We start from the raw sequence: 19934 nt of genomic DNA, 5'->3' as shown, positions 1-19934 counted from the left end.
TACATATATATATATATATATATCCCATGACCTCCCTTCTTTGTCTCTGTTACTTCAGTATGGGTATATATGTTGTATTTTTATAGCTCAATAAATACATCATGGACTCAAAAAAATATATGATAGTGCAGATTCCGATTTGGGCGAAGAACTACTTTGCTCCCGACCTTTGACCTCGCGCCGAACAATGTGACACATTTGTATGAAGTTCCAAAATCGTATTGCACGGCTCAGAAAACCATATCAGTTGCACGCAAAAATGAATCTCAGAACTGATCTGATGTATGAGATGCAATAAGCAAACGTTTCTTTCATTATGAAATAGATGCAGGTCGAAAAAAACGAACATTCAACTTACAAGATAACCAGATGCTAGCGAACCAAAACAAAACACGAGTACTCTCCCTTGCTTCGTTAGCAGACGACTCAGTTTTGAGAATCTGTCAGACCGTCCTTACCTGGCACGGTTGGGCTTCGCCGTATCAATTATCGGCTGTTTCACGTGTTTTGCGAGCAAGTCTACTCTTTTGCCTGGCTCTGCAGTAAGTCCACATTGGCGATGAAGGTATCCGAGAACTTAACATGTGTGTATTTTTCCGTAATCCAGTCATATTCCTTCAAAATGCAATCAATCGGCGGTGACAGACGTGTCGGTCGCGTTTTCCTTACACCCATACCAGTTTAAGTTCATCCATGCAAACACACTCGCAAAACAGTTTATCACGTAGATACATTTCAAATAGGGAGCAAATGGTTAAATCTAAACCTACATATTTGTTCCCTAAAATTTGCTTCTCTGTCAATAAGCCTAATTACACACGTTCGAGAAAAACAACGTGGAATCGATTCTGAATCGAGTAAGCCAAATGGGTCCCAAACCCGTTTCGCCCGTTCTGCCGACCTGAAACGCAAAACAAAAGAATTGTGCGCTTCAACTAAATTAATTTCTATACGACTTCATTACTTTCTTGCAACTTATGAACTTTTACTTAAAGCTTTTAAATGGTCTGAAAGTAGTGTTACCGCGTACTTATCGATGCACTCATTCGTTTTAATTTTTCAGCGACGGTCACTTAGTTTAAGGTTGCAAAAGGGCTAAGTCTCGTTGGCAACAATGTTTTACACTGCACAGATCGCAACAGTGCCGCTAGTAGTCTACACTTTGTGTTTGATGGTAGAATGGGATATACAGATTACAACACTCGTGGTTTTTTATATGGCTTGTATTTCAGTCAAGACCCAGCGGGAATATCAATCGAGAGCCACTCGCCAGAGGCTCGTGTCTCCCGATGATATTCATCCGCTGGGTCTTGACTGAAATACAAGCCATATAAAAAACCACTCGTGTTGTAACCTATACATATATATATATATATATATATATATCATCCAATTTCAGTAAAACTTCGGTCACAAATTAAATAATACATTCAATGTTAAGGAACAAGAAACATAGTGTGCAGAAATAGTTTTTTGATGTATGGCACACAGTGTGGTTGTTTTTTTGCAACATGTCAACACTGTATTTATAATACTTCAAAAAACATCACAGGAAAACGCAAACTTTTTGTACGCGTCAAAATGAGAATGTCAAAATTGACACATCAACTGTGTAGAAATACGATATTGGCACTAATTACGACAACAAATTCAAAATGTTTGACAATATTGAGGCATTTCTGTATTAAAATAACACATTATGGAATGGAAAATAGAGTTTTTGTCAAAATCCCAGGTAGTACTGCCACCTTAAAGTTGATTAAAAAAATTTTAATTTTTTTTACATATTTTTTATTTTTCTTTAATTGTAATTATTATTAATTTTTTTTTTTGGAAAGAAACTTCTTGAGGTGTGACTCTAAACACATGCCCCCCCCCCCCCCAAAAAAAAATAAGGTTTTTGTAAAAAAAATATATTTTAAAATGAATAAAAATTGATTTCGGCAACTGTCTCTTTGTGCCTGACACTGGGCGATTATCCCCCCCTTATGTTGCAATTTTCCAGAGAATGTGCAATACTAAATGTGAGAACATTTTTGCTTCTGACTACACATACCATGTCATGAGACAATTTGATGTCAAATCATTGTACCGTTTTCGAGACAACGGAACTCATTTTCTAGGCTTCTTATGGAGCCAGACCCTGTGGTCTATAACAAACGAGCATCCTCAAGTTTGCACTTGTTTTTGTTTAAAGTCAACGGAAATCCAAGCCAGCTAGCTGTAAAGTAGAATGTGTAACCAATAGTATTTACTGTGGTGAAATTACCCACAGGTGTAGAGCAAGGATAGGCTTATATTTATTTGTGTTCCTGTTTGCAGTGATGTTCCTAGGACTGGAGGGCAACAGGACAAAATGTCCTGAATCAAAAAACTAATAGGACATCATGTCCTGACTACAAAAAAACAATAGGACATTCAGATCAAGCGAACCAATCATGGCACCTAACCTTTTTAGATGACTGAGAATATATGAATAAAGGCAAATAAAAACTGAACAGTTCTAAATTTATTTTAATATTTTAAATGCAACAGTGTTCAGTAGGGTTACTTTCACACACACACAGACACATGCTTCAGAATGTCATAAGTGATCTTTCACACACACTGACACACACACACACACACACACACACACACACACACACACACACACACACACACACACACGGATTTGCGAAAGTTGCTGCAACCAACGGTGAACGAGTTTGAGGCAACGCCATCCTCCTGACAGATGGTGCAGAACATCAGTTCTTTTTCTTTGCTGTAGCTGAGCCAAGGGAACATAGAATACCAGCTCTGCATAAACTTTCTGGTCGCCCCTACTTTCGTTTCTTGCGTCTCTTCCTGCGTCTCTTCCTGAGGTTGTAGATCTATTGGCTCACCTTCTGAGGCTTCAGTCTCCGACGGGGCCGAAGGCCCTGCAACTTGACTGTCCGTGTCGTCCTTTTTTTTGTAACAAAGCCACTCAAAAGTGTCTGCCCTTTTCCCACGCAAACCTTTTTCTTCGGCGGCATCTTTGCAGAAATGTGGCGGCGGAAGTAAAGTGTCGCTGTCAAAAGTAGCGAGAGTTGTGGCTCTTGTAATATTGTTCGGTCGAGAGTTGCGTCCCTTGTATTATTATTCGACCAAGAGTGAAAATTGAAGTTCAAGTAGGACTCGATTCTAACTCGTTTTAACGGGGTTTGATACTTCAGTTTGTACAGATTCTTCTTGCAGTGACCCGCGCTCTAGACGTAATACTATCGCGGGACAATGACCGCTGACTTCGCGATCGGATCGGACATTTGACGGGACAGAGGTGTTTGCAATCGGTCATTTTACAACCTAAATCGGTCTATGACCGATGACCGACGCCTCGGAACATCACTGCTGTTTGTATGTTTGTTTGTTTCATTGGTTGGTTGCGGATTTTGCTGGTTGGTAATGGTTGGTTGGTCGGTTGGTTGTTCGGTAACGGGTTTCTATTTTGGTAGATAGAGACAGACAGACAGAGCATCAGGCAGGGACCGAGACAAAAAGAGAGACATACCGGCATGGTAACGGCCAATTGTACCTTGGAGTCACACAGCAGTGATCTTTACTCCATTATGAGGTCACCGTACTCTTTGAGTTATCTCCCTTGCTTCTCGCCATGTGTCTAACTGTGTTGTGACCCAGTCAGGTTTATCAGCGAACTCAGAACACCGTCATAGTTCTCAATGCCGTTACGTACTTAAGGGTAATGATAGGTAGCATGCTGCTTTTGGTTGTTATTCTAAACTTGCAACATTGCCAGTAATGGATTTGTGTTTTTAGATGTCAAACCTTTCTTCTGTGATTTTCCCCCTCTTCTTTTTATCAGCACAAGAGAGCTGTAGAATACACTGATGATTGCTGCACAAGGCACGACACTATTCTCTACCACCACATACACACATACACATACACATACACACACACGCACACGCACGCACACACACACACACACACACACACGAACGCACGCACGCATGCTTACACACACACACACACACACACACTCACACACACACACTCACACACACACACACACACACACACTCACACACACTCACACACACACACACACACACACACACACACTCACACACACACACACACTCACACACACACACACACACACACACACTTGGAAAAATTAAACTCCGTTTATACAGTCCTTTCTTCAATTGCATGCACCACGTTTTGATTCGTCTTTATTTCAGCAATCGAGTCAAAATGACTGATCAGAAATACTTTTATTCTAACATCATGATAACACTCCGCGCAGGTCAAAACAAATTGTTCTTTTAATAGGGTATGGTAATGAAAAATAAGATTAATTTACCAGATTATTTTTCTTAATGGGTACGATATGTGTGGCAACTTCGTTCGCGTGGAAAAATATGTGCTACAGCTACTGGTTCTCCATTAAAGAAGGAATAATTAAGCAAGAAAATAACAACACGATTGCAATAGATTATCACGGTTGGTTTTCGTGACAACATATGATATGTGGGCAAAGAGAAGAGACACCCAATAAAACAAACCATCAAAAATGCGTCAACCATCCATAGTCTAGAGAACGACAGATAAGAAGCAGCCGTGAAAAGTCACAGTTTACAACATGTTTACACAGTCCTTACTTTGATCGGAGCACCTGACAGAACCAAAGAGCCGAGTGCAATGTTGCTATTCTGAGAGCCATTCACAGGTTGCCACTCACAACCGCTGAGTGTGTTATACACTGGGCGAAAAGTCACGTTTTGGCACTATAACGTGGCATATAACATGAAACATGAAGTTAATCAACTGAATTTTGTGGCATTATACCTGTGCGATTCACATCAAGTTAGAAAAACTGCCGTAACGCAATAAAATCCCTGGGATTTTAGCGAGGTGCAAAACACAGTAAAACATCGAGTTTTGGTGTCTGCGTTTTGGACGTTTTCGCTACATTAACGCACGGCGATTCACGTCGTGTTAAACGCGTTTCAGCAGTGCGCAAAACACCACGAAACCTATGGAGTTACGATAAGTTTTTCTGCTTTCTAAAACTTGATGTTAGAGTGTTGTTTTGATGGATTATTCTGCGTTTTCATGAGCCTAGTGCCGAACCTGCAGAATCAGACGATTATCGGCTCCCTCTCTCTCTCTCGCTCTCTAGTTTCTCTCTCAGCACGGTCACACACACACACACACACACATACACATACACACACTGCACATACATCATACACACACACACACCGTCACACACATTCACACTGTCACTGCACACGGCACACACACATGCACACACACATGCACACACACACATACACACACTGATCATCAGTTTATAAATGTGAAAAAAAGTGCAGTGCACAAACATTTTTGGGGGTATCTCTTATTTTCTCTATAATTATGAGCCTTGTCACAGTACAGTGTACACGAGAGACTGCATTGCCCGTGCGTTGAGCAGAGAAAGTAGGTCATTCTGAGCTGACTATTTAGCGCGGTCAGATTTTAGTTTTCTTCTATATTCCTTTGCAATTTTGCTGGGGTAGACTACTGGCCGAGTTAATCGTTTTCCCATGTGTGTGGGACCTGTAAGGAATTCGAAGCGGCAACGGACCACAGATAGGTCTTTGTTCTACTCTCCCCCCCCCCCCCCCCCCCTCCCCGAAACATCCGTCCGAGATGGTGGCTACTTGTTGACTGGACTTGCAACTTTCTCAACTTGTACAGTACGAACTGCAGTGACTCGAATTTGAGTTTTGGGATTTCTCTTGCTCTACCTTTTCTGATAATGTTTTACTTAGCTCGTGTTTAGATGCAATACATACTGTCTCTTTACATTTAGTCAAGTTTTGACTAAATGTTTTAACATAGAGGGGGAATCGAGACGAGTGTCGTGGTGTGTGTGTGTGTGTGTGTGTGTGTGTGTGTGTGTGTGTGTGTGTGCGTGTGCATGTGTGTGTGTAGAGCGATTCAGACCAAACTACTGAACCGATCTTTATGAAATTTTACATGAGAGTTCCTGGGTATGATATCCCCGGACATTTTTTTTTTCGATAAATACCTTTGATGACGTCATATCCGGCTTTTTGTAAAAGTTGAGGCGGCACTGTCACACCCTCATTTTTCAATCAAATTAATTGAAAGTTTAGTCAAGCAATCTTCGACAAAGGCCGGACTTCGGTATTGCATTTCAGCTTGGTGGCTTGAAAATTAATTAATGACTTTGGCCATTAAAAATCTGAAAATTGTAAAAAAAATAATTGTTTTATAAAACGATCCAAATTTACGTTCATCTTATTCTTCATCATTGTCTGATTCCAAAAAACATATAAGTATGTTATATTTGGATTAAAAACAAGCTCTGAAAATTAAAAATATAAAAATGATGATCAAAATTACATTTTTGAAATCAATTTAAAAACACTTTCATCTTATTCCTTGTCGGTTCCTGATTCCAAAAACATAGAGATATGATATGTTTGGATTAAAAACACGCTCAGAAAGTTAAAACGAAGAGAGGTACAGAAAAGCGTGCTATCCTTCTCAGCGCAACTACTACCCCGCTCTTCTTGTGAATTCCACTGCCTTTGCCACGAGCGGTGGACTGACGACGATGCTACGTATACGAATATACGGTCTTGCTGAAAAATTGCATTGCGTTCAGTTTCATTCTGTGAGTTCGACAGCTTGACTAAATGTTGTATTTTCGCCATACGCGACTTGTTTTGTTTTAGGATCGATTTTGATAATGATTGAGAAAGGATAATAGCCGGTGTTAGTTTTACAGTCGGTTTTATGAAGTTTGAGTAAAGAAGTGCGTGGTTTTTACCCTCCCTTTCGTTTTCCTTCCCCTTCTTTAGTTTGCTATTATTGTGCTATCTTTTCCTGCTTCTACACACACACACAGACACACACACACACACACACACACACACACACACACACACACACACACACACACACACACACACACACACAAATCGAATCTAAAACTAAAGAGCCGAAATGGCTGCACTCTAACTCATCTTTGATCTCCCAAAAAAACAAATCAATCAATCATTCACACATGGATCAGAGGCAATGATATGGCTGACAGAGAAGCAAAAGAGGCTGTTACAGATCAAGCAGCATTTCATGACATAAAATTTACAAAGACGGGAGCAAAACACAAAATGGCCAAAGTTGCCTGGCGTCACTGGGAAACAGAATTGAAAATAGAAGGCAATGCTCATGGTTGGCTTATTCTGCCCCGACAAACAAAACAAAACAGGCCTACACTCCCCACCTCCCTCCTTAAATTACTTCGCAGCAATCGCACGGATGGATGCGCTCACAAGTGCTTTCCCCGTCTCTGTGAATGTGGAAAGTTTATATCTTTTTTACACCTCTTTGACCGCTGCCAATCACTCCAACAAGACTTCCGCAACCTACACACCACAGGAGCTCCTGTGCTACACACCCTTGTCAACGAACACAAACTGAAACCCCATGAGTTTTTATTTTTATTTTAGATAAACGGCATTGCACGCTTCAATGGAAGCTAGCATACACCCTGTGTCTCTCAATATATAAGGCTGAAATAGGATATCTGTTTTAAAAACCCTGATCTCTGTTCCTCCTTCCCACCCCTCAATACTCTCTCACGCCGAGCCTTTTCTTCTTCATTGTATTATTTTTCCAGTTATGTATTTACTTACCTATTCAGCCACAAATATAACAATATTCCACATAACAAAAAATAAAAAAAATAAGCCTACAAAACCGCTCCAGTCCAACCATATTCCGCGTACACAATCTTCACTTCCATCCCCATTTTGAAACATCGCAACAGACTTCCAGATATGATTATAACACGACCATATGTGTTCTCTGGTTGCATGTTTGTTCAGTGTCTTGTCCCCACATAAAGCCGCATATTAACTCTACCTGTCCTAAAGCCAGTTGCAGTTCTAAGAGGACGTTAAAACTAATTATCATCAGTCACACACACACACACACACACACACACACACACACACACACACACACAGACACACACACACACACACACGCACACACACACACACACACACACAGACACACACACACACACACACACACACATATATATATGAAAAATCCCATGTATGTTTTATGATTGTGGTCTGAATACAATTTGGAATCTTACTAACACTCATAGACCTATATTAATATAGGTCCCTGCTACACTCTTGTTGATTTTACATTTAAGTTGTTGTCAGAAGTATTTTGTTCGTCGGTTCGTGTCTGGTGCGTGTGGTTTGAATGCCGCCCTGACACATGTCTTTTAAAAACACATTCACGGTAACATCTTCGACGCAGACACAGACAGTTAGGAAGGGCTCCTAATATGGACCACTTTTTGTTTCATGCTGATAACTAGCTTGTTTTCTTGCGAAGAAGTTTCATTTTGTGTTTGGTAGTCCTTCTCTCTTAGGTTAACCGTTAGGCATAATTAGAGTGAAATAGCTTTGATAGACATTCAGCAAAAATTAAATACATACAAAATCACAAATGGTACATATTAGGAGCCTGGGCGCCTAATATGTACCAGTGAAGCGGCCTTCACGAATCACTGTTAAAAAAAGCCCCCTAGTATACTTCAAAATAGCATGATACAACTTAGTGTCAGACTAATTCAAATATGATTTAGATTGATCTGTTTCGGGTTGATGAGAGCATTATTTGAAGAACACCAGGAAACTAAACAAGCTTATCAAAAACAGAGTGCAAATAAGTAAAATTATCAACTTCCACGAATATGTGCACGATATAAATTGCATAAAAAAAAAAATCCCTGCGCTTAGAACTGTACCCACGGAATACGCGCGATACAAGCCTCATAGGAAATGGGTGGCCGAGTGGTAACGCACTTGCGCTCGGAAGCGAGAGGTTGCGTGTTCGACCCTGGGTCAGGCCGCAATTTTCTCCCCCCTTTCCTAACCTAGGTGGTGGGTTCAAGTGCTAGTCTTTCGGATGAGACGAAAAACCGAGGTCCCTTCGTGTACACTACATTGGGGTGTGCACGTTAAAGATCCCACGATTGACAAAAGGGTCTTTCCTGGCAAAATTGTATAGGCATAGATAAAATGTCCACCAAATACCCGTTTGACTTGGAATAAAGGCTGTGAAAGGTGAATGCTCGCCTAATAGGCTACTGAGCTTTACTGGCCGATGTGAATGCGTTATATATTGTGTGTACAACATGTCTGTTTGTCTGTCTGTCTGTAAAAACTTCCATTTCAAACGGCAGAAATTAATATGTAAGCGCCTAGGGCTATATCTAGATTAGGCGCATAAAAATGATCACAATAATAATAATTAAGTAGATGTGCAACGCCAAGGCACTGCATACCCCAGCGAAAGACAAACTTCTCTCTTACTCTCTCTCTTTCTCTCTCTCAAACACACACACACACACACGAACACACACACACACACACGCACACGCACACCCCCCCAAGTTACACACGTACACACATACACACTCACTCACACGCACTCACTCACTCTCTCACACACACTTCATACACACAAAACACACCCCCATACGCACATATAGACAGACGGACATAAACACCTTTGCAAACAAACACACATACACACACACATACACTTACGCACACGCACATACACACACCCACCCACTCTCTCTCTTTCTCTCTCTTTCTCTCTTATACAAACAGACACACACCCACACACACTGTACATACGCACGCACACACACACACACACACACACACACACACACACACACACACACACACACACACACACACACACAGACTCACACAAATCTCATACACACAAAACACACACTCATACGCACATAGACCGGCACGGTTGGCCTAGTGGTAAGGCGTCCGCCCCGTGATCGGGAGGTCGTGGGTTCGAACCCAGGCCGGGTCATACCTAAGACTTTAAAATTGGCAATCTAGTGGCTGCTCCGCATGGCGTCTGGCATTATGGGGTTAGTGCTGGGACTGGTTGGTCCGGTGTCAGAATAGTGTGACTGGGTGAGACATGAAGCCTGTGCTGCGACTTCTGTCTTGTGTGTGGCGCACGTTATATGTCAAAGCAGCACCGCCCTGATATGGCCCTTCGTGGTCGGCTGGGCGTTAAGCAAACAAACAAACAAATACGTACATAGACAGTCGAACACACACACCTTTACAAACAAACACCATATACACACTCATACACACACAAACATACACACAAACTCAGACACACACAAACATACACACAAACACATTCACACACACACACTCTCTCTCTCTCTCTCAAACACACACACACACACACGCACACACACACACACTCACACACACACAAACCCCAAGTCACACACACACACATACACACACTCATTCACACGCACTCATTCACACGCACTCATTCACTCTCTCACAAAAACTTCATACACACAAAACACACACCCATACGCACATATGGACAGACGGACATACACACCTTTACAAACAAACACACATACACGCACACACATACACTTATGCCCACACACACACCAGTACAGACTCATGCACGCGTGCGCGCGCACACACACACACACACACACACATACGAGTACAGACTCATGCACGCGTGCGCACACACACACACATACACACACACACAAATACACACTCACACACACACACACACACACATACACACACACAGTAACACTAACACATGTGCTCAAAATGAACACAAACACACACTGCGCGAGAGAGAAAGACTACAGGGAGGCATGACGTCATGATGCAATAATTGACGTCAAAGACTTTTGACCGTGACGTAATCTTCTCACGCGAGCTTTATCCATAGTCTTGAACAACCACACACAAATAGACTTGGAAAGTACAGAATTTCTACCCGTCCAAAGCGGCCTTGGGTGGCGTTTGCTGAAAAAATGGGGGCGACTATTGCACCCACCGTCTTTTTGTTAGTATGGTCCCAATTTTTGGTGAACTTTCATCTCCAACTGTAGCACGTAGCCGGGCACAAAGAATCCTTCTTTATCATGTATTATCGGTGTGAACATTTTTCAAGTCGATTACAGTATGTGGGATACCTCCAGCTTCGCTGGGATAATAATATTGATTGATTGATTGAAAAGAAGACTTTTTGTTATATTTTTCTTTAAACTGATCTCGAGGGCTAGTAATAGGTTATTTTCAGCAAGCTTCTTAATGAATTAATGAAAAAAGCCTTTATATAGCTTCTTTTTCTTCGATTTGTTGAAGGTGGTCCATATTAGGGGACTCGCACATAGCCTACTTTGACATTTTGCTATTGATTTTTTGTTTGAAGTAGAAACTTGGGGTCAACACTGCTAAAATGTAACAAATGCGGTCTTAGCTGTCATATATAGCAATTTTTGTGTGATAAAAGCTTTGGCTGTGGACAGAAACTAGTCCGTCAGTTTAGGCAGCACATTAGAGTGAACGCTGCCTTTCGCTAGCAGCCGCGCGTAGATGCGCGGCTGTGAGGTCACTGTTCTAAATACAGCCCTCACGCTAGTCATATGATCAAATCACATGACTTTTATCACGGTTAGTCACGTGAGTTTACTACAAATGGCTGCCTCCATCATCCATGTGTTATTGAACAGCGATTTTAAAGTGTGTATTTTGAGGTTTTTCTCCGGGATTTTTTCATGTGATCCAAGATGGCGTCGAGGTTTGTGCGTAGGTATGATGTGGAAGACGTTCATCGCTTTATATTTGATGTTCCTGGCTGGTAATGGAGATGTCAGCGATGAGGAAAACAGTTCCGACGAAGAAGGCAATGTTTATGTTGAACAACCTGACACTGACAGTGACAACGGTGAGTCTGATTTCTGACTACTCTGAGGAGAATATACCTTCGACAAGTACATCAGTACCGAGGGGGCGTGGTCGTGGTCGTGGTCGTGGTCAAAGCAGAGGTCGTGGTGAATATGCTAGACATGATAGGGTCGCAGAAAGTGACTGTTGATTTAGTTTAGGACCTATGGATACTTATAAGATTATATATATGCATCTGACTGGTCTAGATTAATTAATAAGATTTTTCTAATGAAGTACCCCAGATTTGGGGAAATTTCCTTCTAAGTGCTGCTAGTCAAAGGGTTAATGGGGGAAAAAACCACTCTTTGTTCTTGTGATAATGTGTTTTTGAATAGATTCTAGTAAACTTCTGGTTTAGATTTCTTTTGTTGTTTTACTCGGTCACTGAGTCAGTCTTGTTCATTCTTGACATATTTGCAGTAGTGTGTTTTACTAAATCTTGTTTCCATTTCAATAAATCTAAATGTATAGGTCTGTTTAGTTAATTTAACTTATAATTTCGACTCGGCGTTTTGAACATTTTCTTTGCATGTTTTTTTGCAGGGCCTACAGGCAAGCGAGCACTCATTCCAGGAAGTCTGCCAACCAACCATGTGCTACAGAAGTCAGTAGAAACACCAAAGACTCCAGCCAGGAAAACCCCAGTGAGTAAAAATTGCTGTTATTTGCCCAGTATAGTATGCTATTAGTGATAATGATAGTGATAATATGCTACTTGTAACTCTTTTGTGAGTACCGGTACATGTATACTGGGTGTTTTCTCAGTTTTTGTCCGCTGTCAGTGTGAGATTTATATTGTGGTATATAGCTATTCTGATGGACACGTGGGGGGATTCGGGGGCTGTGATTGGATGGTCTCACACATCCCCTTTCCGATCATCAAAGCATAACGCTACGAAAGTTGGCCATTTTTGCCGATATCCAAACGATATCGGCAATAACAAAGACGCATGGTTCCGGTTTCTTCCACGTGTATAAAGTACACGCATACCTCGCCAGGCTTGTGTCTGTGGCTAGTCGACAGACGATGCAATTTGCTTTGTGTGTGTTTTTGTTGTTGCTTACTGTACATGACATACATTACGTGTAAAATCCAGTTCTTTAACTGGCAGCAAACCTTGCAAATTTCCAGAAGCTGCAATCTGAAGCGACCTATCTCTGATTTTTGCAGACGATCTCTCCAATCACCAATGTTTAACACAAAATCAGCAAACTCTCCTGTCACATAGAACGTACATTGTGTAGTGCAATGTTGAAATGAAGTTACCGGTCTGAAACATTTCGTCGTTTCTTCTGAGACAATCCTTGTTCTCTTATCATCTACAGATTTACCGCAGTCTTCACCACGCGAATTCCCAACAGAAGTCAGACTTTCGAACATACAATCTACGTAGGCAAGCATGATACGTCATAACGTCATATGATTCCTAAGATATTGACGTAATGCTAAGCATCCGGTTATCTTGAGTTTTCTCCGTAATACATGTCCGTGGGTTTTTCAATGTTCGGTTATTTCCGTGGCTTCATGCAGAAAGGGAACCGTCGTCTGCAATCAACGACATGGACCATTCTGGTCCTTGTTGCTGACAAAAACATGATTTTAACACAGAATTTAATGTCAGAATAGCTATATAAACGCTATTGTGTTTTCATCGTAGCAATAGGGTCCGATATTTAGACTCGAACAAGTATAATGCGACTCGTCTTCGACTCGTCGGCATTATACTTGTCTCGTCTAAATATCGGGCCCTATTGCTACGCTGAAAACACAATAGCTGTTAATAACCTGTTTTTCTAGTTTCATGGTTTAGCCACGACTCACTTTGAATGAGGGTCATCTGCCAGGCATTTAGCTGATTATCTGATAAGTGATATTTATTAATTTGCTATTTATAAATTACAGTTACAGTAAACTAACACTGTCGCACAAAGTATGTGACTTTAAAAAAAGATTTGTTTGAAATCATATGAGCTCTGTCCACTAGATGATGGAGAAGGGAATTTTTCCAGTTGAGTCTGCAACATGGATTTTTTCTCTCTCAGGATAACAAATACACTTATACAGTATGGTAGGAAAAATTTAGGATTGGTGTGGCGATAACAATAAAGCAGGGATGAAAATTCTCCGTTTTTTCCGACTTTTCCGATTATTTTCAATGGGCCATCCGATTTATTTGTGCGATTCCGTTTTTTGGCTCACGAAGTGTAGCCTATGCGATCGTAACTTTGTCTGTCTGTGCGTTTGTGCGTGTGTTTGTACGTGTGTATGTCTATGGTAGAAACTTTAACATTTCGTCATTTGAAGACGTCACATTATGGCGTAAGACTAAGAGGGTTAGACATCACGCGAAGGAATTACTGAAAGTCTCGGTCATTGTTTTTTGAGCGGGCCGAGACTAGTTGGCAGTCGTGTCGTAGATTGTTGACACTCTCTCTCTCTCTCTCTCTCTCCTCTCTCTCTCTCTTTCTCTCTCTCTCTCTCTCTCTCTCTCTTTCAACTTCAGGCCCTTCAAGTTCAAGCGTTATTATTCTGGTTTGTTTCGTTTTGGTTTCATTTTTCATTGCTTATTTTTCTTTTTGATTTATCTCCCTTTCCCCCTTCTTTTGCGCTTGGAGGACATCATCTTCTCTGATAAGTCGTTTTGATATTTATATTGTTGTTTTCATTTTTTTTTTTAACCTGTCGAAGACCATTAGGTCGAAGCGTTGTTCATTGTCATTTGTTTGAAAATATTTCGTTGCGAGTCCAGAATATTAGGTATTACTCTTAGTCGTGTCCCTTTAAGTAGGCTACAAGCAGACAGACAGATCTAGATCTAGTGTCTCGCTTTCTTGCACAGTGTCACCTATGCTTACTGTGTGTGTGTGTATGTGTGACGGAGTGATTGAGTTTGTGTTACTGTTTGTCTATTTCTTACGTGAGCCTTGAAGGCTTCGCCTCTTGTTTTACATAAAAAAAAAAAAATTTTTATTAAAGATATGTCATAGTGACTTGACTAATTGATTTGAATTCTGCTGCAGGTCAGTCGCCCCCCCCACCTCCTGCTCCTGACCTGGTTGCCTACTACAACTTCGAGGAAATACGACAGGACACCCTTCAGCTTGCTGCACCATGGTGTCTCTTGGAGAACAGCAAGGAACAGATACAGGTGGGAATAACCGAAGCCAGCCAAGTGAATCTGTTGTCCTCTACGTTATGATTACGTACTCCAGCAGACATCAACTTGTGGTCGACGTGCGTGGGTTTTGCTCAAAATACGTAAGTATTGGTCAGTGTTTGGCTTCTCGAATTATGTTTCAACTTAATCTCTGTCTCGAACCACAGGCGGAAAGTATCACTACTGGACCACTACTTACATAGAAAGACTATACTGAACGAATCGTCGGTACGCTTACCACACTGTCATACTGTCATACTCATAGTTATACTGACGTCCAAAAGAAACGCGAAAAACAGTGTCTAGTGTCACTTATTGCCTAATAAAAAAATCGTACAAAAATTCAAATTTCATTATTAATGTCCAATTCTTGGTAGAGTAGAACACTGACTTATGGTCCATAACACAGTAAGGTTGCGGAGACGATGCGTTATTAGCACATAACAGAACAGTCAATAGCGTGTGTGGCCCCCATTAGCATCGATGACGGCCTGGCATCGGCGGTGCATTGAGCGGACCAACGTGTTGCTGGCTTGCCTGGGAATGTTGGTCCAGGCCTGCCGGACGCCCCGATCAAGATCAGCGACAGTTGTGGGCCTTGGGACCACCCTGTTGAGCTGTGTCTGGAGCAAGTCCCAACATTGCTCAATAGGGTTCATGTCAGGAGATAACGCTGGCCAAGGCATCACCTGGATGCCTGAGCGGTGCAGGAGATCCTGAGTGGCCCTGGCGGTGTGGGGGCGCGCGTTGTCGTGCTGGAAAACCCAGTTTGCATGGGCTTGAAAAAAGGGCAGCACATGAGGGTGCAGCACCTGGTCCATATCGCGCTGCGCTGTTACGCCGTTGCCGGGTCCAGGACCCAGGCCTTGGAAGATGACGGGACCTAGCACCTGGTTCTGGCCGATGGTGCCCCACAACATGAGGCTGGGCCCACCCCAGGCGTTGTTCTCCACGACACAGTTGTCAGCATAGCGGTAACCACTTCTTCTTCATACCCGAACACGCCCGTCGGCATGGTCAATGCAGAAACGGCTTTCATCGCTGAAAAGCACGTTCTGCCAGCGAACATTGTTCCAATTGAGGAAGCCTTGCGCCCAATGCAGGCGTGCCTGTCTATGGCGCACGGTGAGGACGGGTCCCCTGGCTGGACGGCAGTTCCTCAGCCCCCTGAAGCGCAGTCGCCGGCTGGCCGTTTGCCTAGAAATGGGTGCCTGGTGTGTCCCTATAACAGTTCTGGCTGTTTCTGCAGCTGTTCTGAAGGGATGTGCAACATGGCTGCGGAAAATGTGCCGATCTTGCCTTGGCGTCGTCACTCGGGGTCTGCCGCTTCGCTCGGCATCAGCAGTAGAGCCAGTTATCCCAAACCGCTGCAGGAGACGATAAATGGTGGATATGTGACATTGGAAAGTCGCAGCCACGGCTTCCGGCGTGTCCCCAGCCTCCAGACGTCCAATGGCTCTCTCGCGTTCAGCAGAAGTGAGTCTTGGCATGGTGATAGCGTCGAATGAGGGACTGATGAAACCTGTAACTTTGTGCCATTTTTATCCTCTAGTGACAGTGAACACCACTCACTGATCAGCTTTTGTGCTTTTCTTGCACGTGCAGCTGAACTGCACAAGAAAAATGTCTCAGCTAACTCGGGCTTTACGTGGATTGCAAGTGCGCTGATGCGGTAAAATTCACAATACACCTTCCTCAGACATCGGTCTTGATATACTGGCTGCCAAAAATAACGCAACTTTTGTTAATCCAGAAAAAAAATTATTTGTAAAATAAATAATATTTTTCGCGTTTCTTTTGGACGTCAGTATATATCACTGATACATTTGTACAGGTAAACATGGCTGTTTGCTGAAAAATCGTTGTGAAAAATTGTAATGTCTCTGAAGTTTGATTCAGTCCGTCATTCATTTTGATGGGACGTCAACCCTTGGTGAGGCTAATAATAATATTGTTTTGATCTGTATTGTGGAATTCTAGAACAAGCTCTGGTTTGAATGACCAGCTAAAATTAATGCTAATAGTAAATAAGTACATTATTTTTGCATTAGCGGGGTATACAAAATATTTTATTACAAAAATACCACACGGTTTTGCTTGATCAAATCATTTATCAGCTAACAATATGCTTTTATTTCAGTTGGACCTGACTTGAGCATGGTTCCGTTGTCTCCGCAACAACAGCTTGATTGAGATACAGGCATGTCCAGTTTTCAGCAAGTGCAGGCTGAGTGTGAAGATCTGATGGCTGATCTAGACACAACATAAGCTGCTTGACACTATTCCAAGGTAAGCGAGAAGCTTTGAAAATAGTTACTTTAATTCAGTAATGCGTCATTATGTATGCAATACTCCTGCTGGTGAGTTCACTACAAACAGGTACTACATTAGAACTAGAAGAATAGGTTCCACAAGAAAATTTCTGACTGTTGATGCCACTAAAACTCTTGTTACATCCTGCATTATGTGTAGATTAGATTACTGCAACTCCCTTCTCATAGGCTGCCCTGACTCCACTCTCCAACCCTTGCAAAAAGTACAACACTCTACAGCACTCCTCTCATGAAAGAACTTCACTGGCTTCCTGTGTCTGAACGTATTACTATTAGGTATAAAGCTGCCTGCTTCTGCTACAAGATCATCTCTGAATCGGCACCTGCCTATCTTTCGGAACTGGTCTCCCTCTACACTCCCTCTCGCACCCTTCGTTCTTCTGCTGATGCTCGACTTCTCCGTCAAGGTTGCTTTAAACGCAAGGCTCATGGCTTCCGCACGTTTTCATATCATGGCCCTCAGTTTTTTTTAAATTTTAATTTTTTTTCTTTTTTTCCCAAATGCCAAAAAAAAAAGTCTAGGGTCGCGCAAAAAATAGGGTCGGTCGGGATACCGTAAACAGAATATATATATATTTTTTTTGCCTTAGGTGCATGATGTGTTGTTTGAATCTGACAGTGATTGTATGAATTTTTTATACATGTATTGTTGTCACGCGCTTTGAACTTCTGATAAGGCGCTTTATAAATGCCCGTTATTATTATTATAATTATTATTATTATTATTATTATTATTATTATAAATAGATACACACTTGTAAACTTATGTTAGTTTTCACACGTGAGCATGAAGGAATGTGCCTTTATGAGGAATGTATAGTGGCTTGCAATATTGAATTTGAGGGATGTTTGCAGTTATATAATATATTAGCGCAGCTCAGTTTTCTTCAGGGTTCCGTGAGAACAGTGAAATTCTCCTTTGAGGACTGAAAAATATCTTGGATAATTGGTCTTAATTGAGGGGGGGGGGGGGGGGGGGGGGGGAGAGATTTAAAACATAAGTACATTCAGTGATTCACATGTGTTTTTCATTTTCACTGTGTAAAGGTGGGGAGGTCCTTCTCTACTTGTTTCTTTGTTTTCCCATTGACATATATTTTTGTTCTTGTCTATATTTTTTACATAGGTTCCCGATTAGCTGCTGTCCTCATCCCCAGCCGACTGTTTCCGCTGAAGCCATGAAGGATACTTCTTCATGTAGGCGTGGACATCTTTTTCGTCACCATGCAAGGCTTCCAGTACCATATAATTTTGTGAATACTCTGGGGACCTGTCATCAACTTTGGAAGGACGCTTTATTTTAACACTTTGTACCCCATCTATGTTGACCAAGATTTTTTAAGCCGAGACCAGCTGTGCTGCAGCAGGTCACTCAGAATTGTAGAAAACTGTATCAACAGGCTAGAATGCTGGCGTTAGATCAACGTTACAGGAAGCGACTGAAGCTAACAGTCTAAGCAGGATGCGGATATGTGCCGAATAATAACAGATGCAATGTACATAGTGACTGTGTGTATGGATATATATCCATACCTGGTCAGATAGAGCCATATGAGTGGGTACGGATATATCCATTCCTGGGAGACAAGGAGTTAAGACCACATCTGAACTGAGGATTTAGTCTCTCCATAATCAAACGCTGAAGAAGATTTCAGAATGAACTTTGTTAGATAAATTATGATCGCCATATTTTAGGTCCCCCCCTCCCCCCTTTTCAAACTTCCCCGCTTTTAAGACCTTACATTTTTGGATTTTCTGTTCACAACCTGTTGTACATTTACCTACATATTAAGCAGGTTTCCTCCTTTTTAAGACAAGCTTTTTTTTATTTTATTCTTGGAGGCCTGAAAAGGGGGGTTGGAAGGACACTGTATTTGTTTGTTCGAAATTCAGAATTCAAATAATTCTTCATCAACGAGTTATTACTGCCTCACCATAGCAGTTAGGCCAGTCTTACTAACTCTTACTTTTATTAATGTGCCGTGATGCAAAGACGTTGAGCAGTTTTCAGATGTTTATGAATCTAGGGCTTTCAAAATTTACTGACATGTTCGACTCCATGACATCCAAAAATGAAGTTCAGTTACCCCTTTTCAACTTTGAAGGTCACATTGTGGGCGAATTTTTAGCAAAAAGTTGGAACATGGTATGACTCTTCTTACTCACAAGGGAAGTGATTACTGATTTTCATTTTGTGTGGCCTTCTTTCACCCATAAATAAAAAAAAAATCATTCATAAATGTTCATACCCAAGGGAAGTAATTCACATATGTATCTATGGCCAATGTTTTCACAGGGCATCTCCCCCCCCCCCCCCCCCCCCCCCCCCCCCCCCCCTCCCAACACACACTCACATGGGATAAAACTTACATGGCTCTTATGGGTATGACGCTCTTACTCACAAGGGAAGTAATTTACTGATGGTGTGTTTTCATTTCGTGTGGCATTATAATTTATTTTAGCTTATCCAATTATAGTGTGGATGAACACTGTCTCCACTCAAAATAGTCCTTTGCTATTGTACATTGTGAATCAGCATTTTTGTTTTTTGTCCTGTTTGAATAAAGTGCAATCATTTTACAACCAAA

The 19934-nt window shown here is 41.7% G+C and overlaps 1 long non-coding RNA gene across 1 annotated transcript; it reads left to right on the top strand.

The window, feature by feature from the left end:
- The first annotated feature begins 11317 nt into the window (after positions 1-11317).
- LOC138958114 (uncharacterized) lies at positions 11318-19934 on the top strand. The gene is made up of 5 exons (XR_011453301.1): positions 11318-11853; positions 12399-12499; positions 14877-15114; positions 17154-17302; positions 18473-19934. It is a non-coding gene; the product is annotated as an uncharacterized lncRNA (long non-coding RNA).

The sequence above is a fragment of the Littorina saxatilis genome, linkage group LG2, assembly GCF_037325665.1.
Source record: "Littorina saxatilis isolate snail1 linkage group LG2, US_GU_Lsax_2.0, whole genome shotgun sequence".
NCBI lineage: Eukaryota > Metazoa > Mollusca > Gastropoda > Littorinimorpha > Littorinidae > Littorina > Littorina saxatilis.
This window is presented reverse-complemented; position numbering and strand designations above follow the sequence as displayed.